At 35.0% G+C, this 13003-nt stretch overlaps 1 protein-coding gene and 1 non-coding gene across 2 annotated transcripts in view; both read right to left on the bottom strand.

The window, feature by feature from the left end:
* SPR (G protein-coupled sex peptide receptor) overlaps positions 1–6353 on the bottom strand; it is a 35593-nt gene extending 29240 nt beyond the window's left edge. The window contains exon 1 of the mRNA XM_089243248.1: positions 5866–6353. The gene's annotated coding sequence lies outside the window, so the exon portion shown is untranslated. The remainder of the gene's footprint in view (positions 1–5865) is intronic.
* A 6366-nt stretch (positions 6354–12719) lies between these two features.
* TRNAT-AGU (transfer RNA threonine (anticodon AGU)) lies at positions 12720–12793 on the bottom strand. Its single transcript has one exon. It is a non-coding gene; the product is annotated as a tRNA-Thr (tRNA).
* Positions 12794–13003: the final 210 nt, after the last annotated feature.

Below are 13003 nucleotides of genomic sequence, written 5' to 3'. Positions count from 1 at the left end.
AAAAATACGACGTTATCGTTTTTTCCCATTATTTCGTCTCTCCTTTTTCAGTCATTGCTTCCTATCTTATTAAGCTAAAAATAAACAAAAAATTCACCAATTTCATCATGTTTTTTAAACCAGGGAGAGAGCGCCAAATTTACATTTTGTTCGTTCAAAGTTACGAGGAAGGTGCGCCACAAAATACTTACCTATTTGTTCAAATGTCAATTTTTGTATTTGGTTGCGGCCATGGTTGCATATATGACTGGTTACTGGACTTTTCAACCTATGGGAGATCTACTCATTTGTGCCTGAAGCTGGACAACAACAGAAAAGCAACTTCAGCTAGCCACCGGTGGGATTCGACCCCAGGTCTCCGTGATGCAAACCCCTTACGACCCCCCGCTTTTCCAGAAAAAAAGGCCAGAATTAATTCCGTAAGTGCATAATATATCTTTGAAGAAAATACCTACTGATTAACATTTTCGTTGATAAAGTGTCCAAAAAAATAGATCTATTGTTCGAAAATTCCTAAAATGAGACCGATCGCTTAAAAATGCCTAAAATATGATCATTGGCTCGAAAATGCGGAAAAATATGGCTTGTCCTACAAAATATGACACGTCATAAAAATCCGAATCCTAGTAGTAATAATTTCTTTCATGAATTATTTCTTTCATCAATTCTGGAAATCTGCATTTTCATCTAGAAAGAAATAATTCTGGAATTTTTTTCTTCAATAAATTCTGGATTTTCATTAATTCTGAAATTTTGAACTTTCATAACTTTTAGAGTTTTATTTATCAATTCTCAAATTATTTCTTTCATTTGTTCTGAATTTTTATGGGTGCTGGGGGGGGGGGAATTATCTCTGTCAATTATTTTTCTTATTTTCAATTCATGGATTCGGAATTTTCATCGGCTGTCAGAGAAGTTGTTTCATTATAGGTCTTAATTTTAATTGTTTCGAAATTATTTCTTTCATCTATTAAAAATTGTCTCCGGTTAGAAATTTTCATATTTTTTTTGCTGATTTACATTTAATTGTGTCTATATTTCCTTATGGATATTTATTTTTCATCACTTCTGTACATTTTGTAGTAATGTATGGATTTTTGGATGCCGATTCTACTCTCTTACACAATGTATAAAATGGGAACCAAAGGGACACCCGAAATTATTTTTTCCCTGCGTCTGTTAAAGGCGGCCCTGCTGACGAGATAAATTGCAAGTAATATGATTCATTTTAGCATTGGGAAAAGGTAGCCTTTACAATAACATCATTCATTTCGATAAATCCCTCTATTACGATATTTTTTGAGATTTTTGGAACCGATATTTTTTTATACAGTGGAACTTCCACTAACGGATACTCCCCGGCAACGCACACTTTTCTGATCCGGGGTCCCGTGGAATACGGCATTAATGTATTTCACTCCCCCGTTAGGAACACCCTCGATAGCGAACTGTAAAATCAGGCGAACTCCATTTTTTTTCCATTCTTAACTCTAATTTATTAATTTTCCGTCATAAACTGAGAATTTATCATATTCAACTAATACTATGTTTAATCCCAAGCTCGTGTTGGTAAATATGATAAATCGTCAATTAATTAATTAACTGAACATAACTATGGTCCGGGATAATGAATTGGAATGGTAATTAGGCTTTTATACCAATGATATTAACCAATTAATTATTTTTAACGGATATGATACATGCGCCACACATATCTTGCAGCAAAAATTGAATTAACGAATATGAAGAAGCTAAAAACATATAAAATCCATTATCAGTCTTGCAATATTGGCTTTCTTCACACGTATCGACGTGGGCAAACAAAACCAACAGGACTATTCCAACTCACCATATCCTGGATCATAATTATGTTCAGTTAATTAATTGACGATTTGCCATATATCATATCGGCCAATAGTTTCTTTTTTTTTTTTTTTCTGTTGAAAGTGAATCGGGAAGAAAAATAGTTTGCCTGATTTTATTGTCCGCTATCGTGAAGTGAAATACATTAAAGTCCTATTCCATGGGACCGGGGATCAGAAACGTGTCCGTTAACGGAAAGTGTCCTTTAGGGGGGTGGTGTTTCCATTGTCACAATTTTTATGATTATGAGAGTTCCCACATCACTTATTTCCTTATTTAACGCGATTGTATATTTGACGGCTGCTATCAAGGGACCTTGACAACAGCTTGATATGAATTTGATATATATTGATACGATAGATTTACCCCTATTCCATGCCATAATATGAAAAAGTGTTTTCTGAAAGATGCAAATAAACATTGTCGGCAATATCGATGAAATTACTAGATGCTAAATGATATTTTCAATAATTTTGCCATTTTTTTTATGGAATAATTTTCTTAGTTCATTTTATTTTTGTCGTGACGAACATCTTCGCGAATAAAACACGAACGGGAGATGATAGTAAAGAAAAACCAATCAAAAATTTATAATACGATATAGATTAATTTACGATAAGACAAATTTTGCACAATATAAGCAATTAAAAATCTCCTAGTTCTAGATTCGTAATGCAAATTGGTATTAATTTTTCTAAGGAGCGCGGTAGCCCAAGTCGATAAGATACTCGCCTAAAGTACCGAAGGATGTTTAGAGGTGTCGCGAGTTCGATACCCGGTTCGTCCTTGTCAGAAAACTTTCCTGGCACAGGGGTACAACAGAAACGGCGAAATGACCGCAGAAAAAATTGTTACCGCAGGGTGTACCCCATCGAGGGGTCAGCGCACCAACATCTCGATGAGTATAAAAACAAGACTGCAGTTCGGAATCGGCAATAAATTGCAGGTCTCGGTCAAATTAGCCCTCGTGTGCAGAAAATGACCGTGGTGCGACAAAAATGATCAAACTTTGCATGTAAAGCTTCATATGCGTTTCAGCAATTTAGTATATTGAGCTACTACAGTAGAACCTCAATGACTAGACATGCGGATAACTCGAAGACCCGGAAAACTCGGCATTGACTATTCCATGGTTGACATAATACTAAATTCAATCTGCAGAAACCTCTGTAACGCGACACAAGATACGCGACACAAGTTGAGTAAGAATCAAATTTTGCCATCGCAACTAATTATTCAAATATTCAAAATTGCCCGTGGAGAGATTGGTCAGTTGATAAATTTTCATAACATTTCTCTCGTATATTTCAAAAAAATTCACCGTTTAATAATTATTTTTTTTTGCCGACCGTTGGTCTAAAACGCTTCCTCATACCTTGGAGGGTAGGGTCATTTTCCACTTTTTTTTTGACGCATGGAAACTCAGCGTGAGGGCTACGAAAAGTTACAGAGATGATACCTGAAATTTTTGAGAGAGAAATGGTTGCATCAGCTGGAAAATGAAGGTTTCTTTTACATAAAAAATTTTAAGTTTAAAAAAAAAAAAAATAGAAGTTTTTTGATAAATTCGGCAATATATAGCATTGAGCATTCGCAAACAACAAATAATTCGATACACTTATGCTTTTCTCACCATCATGCGGAAACTTTTCGTAGAAAATTGCGAATAATTTTTTTTGTTAATTTATCGATGATGGAATGAAATTGTTCAACTATATATACAGGGTGTCCTGGAAGTGCTAATGTGACCTGTATTTGATAAACCGTCCGTCGTAGAGGTATGTATTCAATTTAAAAAAATATTCAAAACGTGTTGAAAAACGACCCTATACAAGTTTTGAGAGTGAAAATACAGTATGTAAAGAAATAAAAAAAATTAAATTTTTATAACGTTCCAACATCTAATTAGAAAGTTGTTACCCAGTTTTTTCTGAGTTAATAAAAAACAAGTGCTATGCTATTAAGTGCAATATTCGCTGAGATATTGGAATTCAAAAATCGCAAATAAGTTGGGAAAACAACGTTGTTGTTCATAATTTTCCTGCGATTTTCGAACTGAAATATCTGAACGAATATGTCATGAAGTTTTTTCTGTTGGCCTCAAGAGTGACAGGACCACAACTTTCTAATTGGGAACTCAACCTGAGGACTACGAAAGTTACAGAGTTGATATCTGAATTTTTTGAGCGAGAAATGGTTGCATCAGCTAGAAAATAGAAGTTTCTTTTAGATCGAAATTGTCAAGTTAAAAAAATGAGAGCCTTGCTAAATTCGGCAATCGCACTGCGTATTCGCAAATAACAGACATTTCGATACAATTAAAAGGACAAGGGGGACCATATAAAAATTTAGATTTTTTTTATTTTTTTGCACACTGTATTTTTTCACTCTCATAACTGGTACAAGGTAATTAATGCCTTTTGAAAAATGTTTTCATATTGAAACCAACTCTGTGACGGGTGGTTGATCAGATGAATGCCGCATTAGCAGTTACAGGACACCGTCTAAGTAAGTACAATTACATGGCATAAATGATGTTTCAAAATTGGGAAGGTGGGATCAAAATGAAACCTCGCTAACTTGACGTCCGCTAAAGTCGACATGTTCATTGAGACTTTTGGAATGTCCAGTTATCGAGGATCTACTGTATTAATTAGTAGGAAACAATCTACAATGCAAACTGAATGACGAAAATTCATTTCGTTGTTTAACGAAAGTGGAATTATCTTATAATAACCGTAGAGGTAAAATAATAAATATACTAATTATATACATATTACCAAAATTAAATCGAACTTGGTTACTTCGAAGTCCAAAGTCACTGAGAAAATGGTTCGAATTTTCGAAAAAAATTCTAATTATCCAATTTATCTATCTTGAATGGGTAAAATCATCGCAAATTGTAATTTAATCATCGATATTTACATAGAATAATAGTGATCAATCATTAAAGTTTTATCATCAGTTACGGAACAGTTTCCCAAATTTCAATAATTTATAATTATAATAATTGATCTCAGCTGCTATATTATTCGACTGTTCTTGAATCATAATCGCTACAAAATTTCTTGACCATGTTCAAAGCTTGATCTACGGAAAAATTTCATGATCATTCGTTACGAAACTGTTTCCCAAATGTGCTTATCATTTTTACCTATCGAGGAAATATACTTTCATAAACGTATTACGATCTCAACTTTCCGATACTTTACGTATTAATTTTACACTACTTTACTCTACATTACAGTACTTTACTCTTAATTAATTACGATAGAAATATTCAAATTTTAATTGGTGCTCCTTGAAAGTTGAAAAGAACATAATTGGTATTAAGTGGTACACTTTCCCGATGCACTCCAGCTGAACAATGCTAAAATGGACATTAAATTTATGAAAACATAATTTTCAAACTTTCGTGTCTTCGAAACTTTCTTGTTTAACAATTTGATCAGGATTTGTAGATTTGTTTCGAAATAAATTTGCTTGTGCAAAAATCATGATTGTCTACTTCCAACTGTACAAACAAAATCGAGGAAAAAAATTGAATTAAACAAGAAATTTTAACGATAAATTGGACAGAAAGCTCAGGGGAAATTCGTGAAAGTTCGAATTAACCAAGTTCTACTGCTTATACAAAATTATAAGCAAAATGTATAATTCGAATAAAAATATAAATAAAACAATTTAAATATAAAATAAGAGGAACAATCATCAAAATGATAAACATAAAATTTTTCGAACTGGACTCGGGCGTCACTATCAAGGGGTTAAACATGCGATATCAAGTCCGGAAATTCTAAATTAAAAAATAATGTCTATCCTCATAAATAGAATGAAATTTTCGGTCTTTTCGATAGTGTTAAATGATTGGAAAATAAAACATTAACGTTCAACATATTAATAAAGTATAATGTATAACAATCAACCTTTCTCTTATATTTATCAAGTCTGCTACTGTCAAAAGTATTATAACACGACAAAGTTTCACGAGACTTCACTTACCTGTAATTAGTAGAAATCATCGGAAACATGCAACGTTGCAAAGGTATAAAGTTCCCATTCAGTTTTAGAAGTTGAGGAACGAAAGCCAGAGGATGCTCAACTCCACTTGTTGATATCCACCCCTTTTCTTCAGCATCAACAGGTTCCCCCTCACTTTTGTTGTGGGGGGGGGGGGCGAGAACTTTATTTATATACAGCAGAGAATTAAATGTTTGAGATAGTTTTTTTGTATTATTTTTTCAACAGAAGTAGAAAAAAATTTATTCGAAGATTGTTCGAGAAACCGACAGAGAAAAATACTTCTTAACATCTAAATGAGTTTTATATGTTTTCAATTCCCATATGTTCAGACGCTTCTCGTAGATTCAATCTTTTCCTCGGAAACTCATCGGAATCGCGGGATTATTCCAGTCTTTTTCGAAGAAATGCCATAATTTTGTGGTTACCGGCGGAATCATCGGGATTGTATTTTTTCACCTGTTTTCTCTCTCTCTCGCTATGATACGAGGTCCTTATGTCTGAGATACTGACACCGTGAGAGAGAGAGAGAGCGTTGTGTGTTATATGTGTCGTGAGAGCGAAAGATTTGACGACTCTCTCTCTCTCTTGTTACTCTCTTTGCTGCTCTCTCAGAGAATCAGTATGCATTTTATGGTAGGAAGCAGGGTGATTGGTTCAGGGAGTTGCTGTTGCGCCGCTGTGTGTTTCGTTCGTTGTTCCTGCATCGGGTGGTAGCGACACCATTCGGAGTGTCTTTAAAACCATCTTATATCATGTATTTTGTTGAGAGAAAAATTTTTCTTTTTATAGTCACTAATTTCTCTAGGAAATACTTCACTATCGTTGACGAAAATGTGAGAGAGATAAAAAATAGGACAAAATCTTTTTTTTTCAAGAGAATAATTCGGGGAAAACAGTTTCCCAGAATTTCTAGAAAAATTCTGGAAAATGCATCAGATGGCTGAGTATATACTTGTTGATTCGTTCAAGTCATCGGATAAATGGAAATTTTCTTTTCACGGATTTGCTGTGGAAAGATTTTTTTCATAGTTTATTCAAAAAAATCTTATCATAATGAGTAAGTGAAAACTTATCGCAAGTTGTGATTAAAACAAATGTTTCGAGTTAAACAAATAATAGTTGTAGACACGGGTCGCCATTACCAGACGCTGGGCCAGATAGCGAAAATAATAGCGGTCCACTCCTAGCTGCGATTATACTCTTCTGTGAGGAGGGGGGGGGGGGTTTGATTGAAAATTCAGAAAATGAAAATAATGGGAATTCAAAATAAATGCAAAAAATAATTTCAGAATTGATGAAGATTCTGAATTCATTAAAAAGAAAACATTTCCAGATATGGTGGAAATTCAAAATTTATAAAAGAAATAATTCCAGAACTACTTCTTTCCAGATGAAAATTAAGATTTCCAGAATTGATGAAAATTCTGAATTTATAAAAAAAGTTGTTGTAACCGTAATGCGGACCCCGGTGCGACGGCAAACCCCTAAGGGCGGTTCTGTCGTAGACGTGTGAAATAATTCATCAAAATGTTTATAAGTACAGTAACTTATATAACTTACGCAACTTATGTAACGTAACGTAATTGCAATATGGATAATCATTCAGTGACAATCTCGACGTTGACTCGAAGGAGCTCTGGTATGATCTTATTATAAAGTGGGAAAATATATTTACTTTCGCTATAGCCGAACCTTTTCAAAATCGATATGGATATCGATATGGAATCGATATGGAGCCGTAAAATATTCGGCTGTACGGGAGTGCAAGACCCTAAAACGGGTCTGTGCCTTTGCTGGCAATTTCGCAGCTAGCTACTCGGTCAGCTGCGGAAAGTATGAATTTTAGTAATTTCGAATGAACCACTCATTCACACCCGTATAGAAGACGGACCCGAATAAAACCCTCTGTTTGTGCCTCGATTACAGGAGACGCTAGTTACTGGCCAATAGAAAAACAAGCATTTGAAGACCTCCACAAATAGAAAACAAATAGTTTACTTTTTCAGTGAATAAATCTTATCAACATTTGGGACACCGAATTATATCTGGTCGTACACCTCACTAACCCCATATAGAAATCAGCCCCAGTGAGTTGTTATATTAACAGAATAATTTATATGTAACACATACTTTTTCAAAACTTCATGATTTGTATATCATGATATTATGATCATAGTATAAATAGTATAAATGTGTGAAAATCATAGCTCAAATTAATTCCGCAAAAAAAAAACCATTTCGTAGGGAGAGAAAAATTCCTCTTCATCTAGGAGAATATGGTTTCGCTCAGAGAATAGGACATGTATTCGAATGCACAGTCTCGGTCCCGTTTTATCTGGTAACGGATAAACAAATATCCGAATATTATACGAATAATCCTCCGGAACAAAAATTTATCCCATAGAACAGATATCTTCGACCTGTTGCTTCGGATCACCACGCTGCTCCCTGAAGCTCCCATAGTGCTCGACACTCGCGTCCAATTTCATGCTCGCGAGCACTTGATTAACGCCCCAATTAAACATCTTGTACATATTGCATTCAAGGATTAAAATCATCCTGATTTTATGAATTCGTCTGAAAATCTTGCCGTAAGGGGTGCTCTTCCTTTGATGAATTCGGGTACAGACACTGATCGCATCCTGCCATAGAAAGATGTTAAGCTTCCCCTGCTCAATGGAATAAGCTGAGCAACTTTTCTCAGCTTAATAGATTACGATTCACTAGACATCTGTTAATACACATCAAACACAAGGAATATAATATTTATTTTTATAGAATTAAACATTTTTTCATTTATTAAGTTTTTGTCAAGGTTAAGAATTACGGGGGGGCGCGGGGGTGGAAGTTAGACTTGAGAAAGGGTACTGGATTCGCGGAGTATCCAAGTTGGCTTCAGGACGTACATTCAACAATTCTTTGTTTCCCGATGAGCCCATAGAGGACCCTGGTGATGCCTTGATTCGTCTTTTCCCGTTTCATCCTTTCAGCAAAATAGAGCCGTTTCATCATCAGGTGATAATATTTTAACGCAGTGTGATAGGGTGTCTTAACTTTGAATAACACATGCCAAGTACCTATTCATTGTACCTACAACACTTGATGCACGAATCTTGCATAACTCGGAGGAATTTTTTTTTTCTCGAAAGAAATTAATGACGCAGAGTTTATCAAAAAGAATTGATAATTATAATTTTGATAAAATTCTCAAATGAAATAATTTCTGAATTCTTCCGAATTGAAGATTATGCATAATGTCCGGTAAACTGATTTATTTTTTCGCTTATGACATCAAATTTACTAGGACAAAAAACAGGCGATTATGCATAAACACAGGAAAAAAAGTATGATAAATTCGTATTGAAATCTCCATATAACATATATACTGTATATGTTAAACAGGGGATATTAGTTTTAACTGATATATATTTTTGGAGCTAGAAAAATTTAACTTTCAATCAAAAAATAATTTTAAAGCTGCTATAACTTTTTTTCCCCAATGAATTGGAAAATTAAAATTTTTTTCAATGGTAAGTTATTCAATTGTATAATGTAGTTTTTGTGCTTAATGCTTAATTGTGTATAAATCGATTGTGCATCGAAAGATGTTTGCAACTAATTTTTAGTCATTTTTCACGAAAAGAAATAAAATAAAGGAATAAATAAAAGCAAGTTTTATCAAAAAAACAAGAAAACACAAACGGTGACTGTATTTGCATGCGAACGAACTCAACCATAGCACGTTTTTTCCATCCTAAAAATTTTGTTTGCATCAGTTTTTATTTAAGATACTCGTAAATTTAAATTACCGATTTAATTAAAAAAAGTTTATTCTAATGGTGTAAGTATTTATTTTCCATTACGATAGAAGTTCCATTAGAAATAGACAGATAAAATCGTGACTGTCTCACAAAATGCTTCAATGATTGGTGTACATAGAGTTTATTTTTGGGAACTCTATCAATGATAAAGTTCTTGTTATGTGATTCGTATTTCTTTCAGTGTTCAACCACGGTGGGTTTTATATTGATTGCCAGTAATACTCTATCGACATAGCGGAGGGAAGCCACCACGATGGGAGTTTACCTGTTGTGGCCTTTGTGTTTGTATTTGTATATAGATACGAGTAGGAAAAATCGAAAAACTATCTGCATCATTGATGATTGACATTTTCACACGTGGGTTATACGCCGCTATACGACGACATTTATTTCTCAAAGTAGCGAAGATTACGTGGTGGATTATACGCAGGAGTACACGTTGAACATTTAAAATTCAATACACCAAGCAAAAGAAACTCAGCCATGTGGCTACTATTAAAAGATAAAGAAAAAGAAATGTATATATATTTAGCCGAGTGGCATGTTTAGTAAACAATTCTTCATCGTAATACCTCCAGCAATACATTTCTGCAGAACAGAAAAGCATAGGAAGACAATATTTTCTTAGCGGAACAGAAACTTCTCTGGAGTATATACGAGTGATGTAAGAGGATGACGAAAGCAGAAACATAAAAGTGATTTGCGTGTAAGCGCATATACGTTTGTGTACACACGCACAAACTCGTATATGAGCAAGAACAGACTATATACAATAAGGATTGATTTATTGATTATAAAAGACGTGCTGAATCGGCAGCGGGTCAAAAGTTCTTGTTGTTCGCTTCCATCTTGTTGTTGCTGTTCCTGGGCCGAAAGGCAACATCTTCTTAAGGCTTGTGTAACAAGGAACCAACTTTGTCGAAAAAGAGGTAATATCCCTTTTCCTCTGCAGAGAGAATTGCCTCTGGCGAGTTTATGAGATATACTTGGAACGCTAACACTTCCTGCTTATGTGTTTACTTCTCCGGATATTCTGAGACTCGTCTAAGGGAACACTTTTTGAAAATACTTGCTTTTCTTTCTCGTTTTGTTATGATCCGCAACCTCCTTATATTTTTATAGGTGCATTTTTTTTATGTCGTAGAATGGTGTGTATACTTACACGTGCCGTAATTTCTTTCATATCATTTGTATGAACTGTTTTTTTTTCGGTGTGAACCACATTAGCGATAAGAAGGTGAAATATAAATTTTAAGAGTTTTCGGTTTTTGCTGCTGTGAATATTTCGCTATTTTCAGAAACGGGTTTTTTGGATGCGAGTTAATAAATTCGCAATTTTAGGACGAGCAATGACAGGAATCAGGGGCGTAAGCATTATCGACATTTGAAGAGGTACATCACAGGGATGGACTAATCTATTGCCCGACATGTACGGGGCACGTAAAAATTCTTCTAGGTCATGTATTTTTTCGATCACATGCCCGACGCGGGTATGTAAAAAATCCAAAAAAGGGTTAAAATCACACATAGTAGACTTATTTGGATTTTTTTTTCATATTTATAAAATTTACCAACGCCGCTCGCGCATTATGCAGTCTCCGGTAAAAGTGATAATTTTATTAGTATTTATCAAACTTACAAACGACACTTGGATATTATGCATATCCACCGGAAAAAGTGATAAAATTACAAAAACTTACCAAGACTACCAATTTATCACATTTACCGAAACATATATGTTTCTCATTATTTAAATTCTTCAGTGAGTATTTTCATGAATAGATGGCAACACATTTGTTTAGAATGAATGGAGAAAATATCATGAAAAGGGAAATTTCGTTAGGCCACAACATAAAAATTTTATGAAAGTTCTTTTACAAACTGGACAAATGCAACCAATTAGCTTATCGGTTGTATTCACTCGTAATATGAGTAGCATATGATTCATTTCCTTTTGATATTTTGATTTGTAAAAAAATGTTTTGAAAATATTCTTAATTTTTTGATAATTTTTGGTGGGTGGGCGCGGGCCCCTCTATCTCCCCTCCCTCCCCCAAAGTATGCCTCTTTTAAAACTTTTAACCCGGGATGACGTTCCTTCAGATCAATTCTTAAACCGTTGACGAAATTCAGCGGCAAGAGATTATAGCCTGGTTGTTCTGAATTTTAAAATGGATACGCACTGGTATAGAATCTTTTTGAATTCGCGCTTCAATTAGATTGATAAGAAAACGCTGTTTAGACTCAATATACATGGAATGAATGTTTATTGAATTAGCCCTTTGACAACCATAAATTTATGCAAAATTGAACGTATCAGCCTTGTCCCGGATTAAAATAGTGTACATATTCATTTTTATAAATTTATAGTCTTTCTACTCCTCTCTCTCTCGCTCGCTATATACGTGTAATACTCCCTTTTCTCGTAATAGCCCACTATGTTGTATAACAGATTATGGGATGTGTGGTTAATCCTTTCTAAATTATTCTGTGGGAATCGATAGCTGAATGTAGTAAATTCACGATATACAAATACAACGCCACAACAGGCAAATTGCCCAACGAGGTGGCTGACTTAAGAACATCATGGATCCCCGAGCCATTTTTTGGAGGCCCTACCTACTACTACTACACCACACATGCACCCCCCCCCCCGCGGAACCCCCCAATGAATCGGTACATGCGGGAATGTGCGTGTACGTGTAGTGAAACCTGACGTGAAGTTTTGTTGTTTCTCTGTAATGCTTGTTTTGTGTAGTGCTGCCATCTGCCACTAGTTTTTCTAACTATGAGTGAAGTGTTATGATTGAATGATTTATCGTTGTAGGACTGCTGCTCTCTGTGGCGAGACTTTTTAACGGGGAGATCGGCTCGCATTTGCGCCTTGAAGTTGGGAACCACAGAAAACCAACTTCAGCCGACCACCACTGTGGGGTTCGAACCCGGATCCTCGAATCGCGAGTCCGTCACTATAACCACTCTACCACCACAGCGGCCAAAAATTTCCTCACGAGGCACCGGTGGGATTCGAACCCACGATCGCCTGTTTACTAGACAGGCGCTTTAACCAACTAAGCTACGGCGCCACTAATATCTCGCATATCTGTTTAAGGCGAAGTTTTCACTCAGCCCCAAAACTTTTTATGTATTTTAGTGTTCAAATTTTCCTTTAAGTCGAAGTTTTTGGAAATAACTTAGCAATTAGCAGTAGAATTTAGCATTTGGTAATAGAATTTAGAATTTAGCGACATTTGAGGTTCCTCTTTATAACATTTTATTAGGTAAGTGACCATATT

Source organism: Pholcus phalangioides, unplaced genomic scaffold (assembly GCF_987345545.1).
Source record: "Pholcus phalangioides strain wild (caught in Gottingen) unplaced genomic scaffold, Ppha-v1.0 ptg000015l_1, whole genome shotgun sequence".
In the NCBI taxonomy this organism is placed as follows: Eukaryota; Metazoa; Arthropoda; class Arachnida; order Araneae; family Pholcidae; genus Pholcus; species Pholcus phalangioides.
Note: the sequence above shows the minus strand (reverse complement) of the source record. Positions and strands in the feature narration are given on the sequence as shown.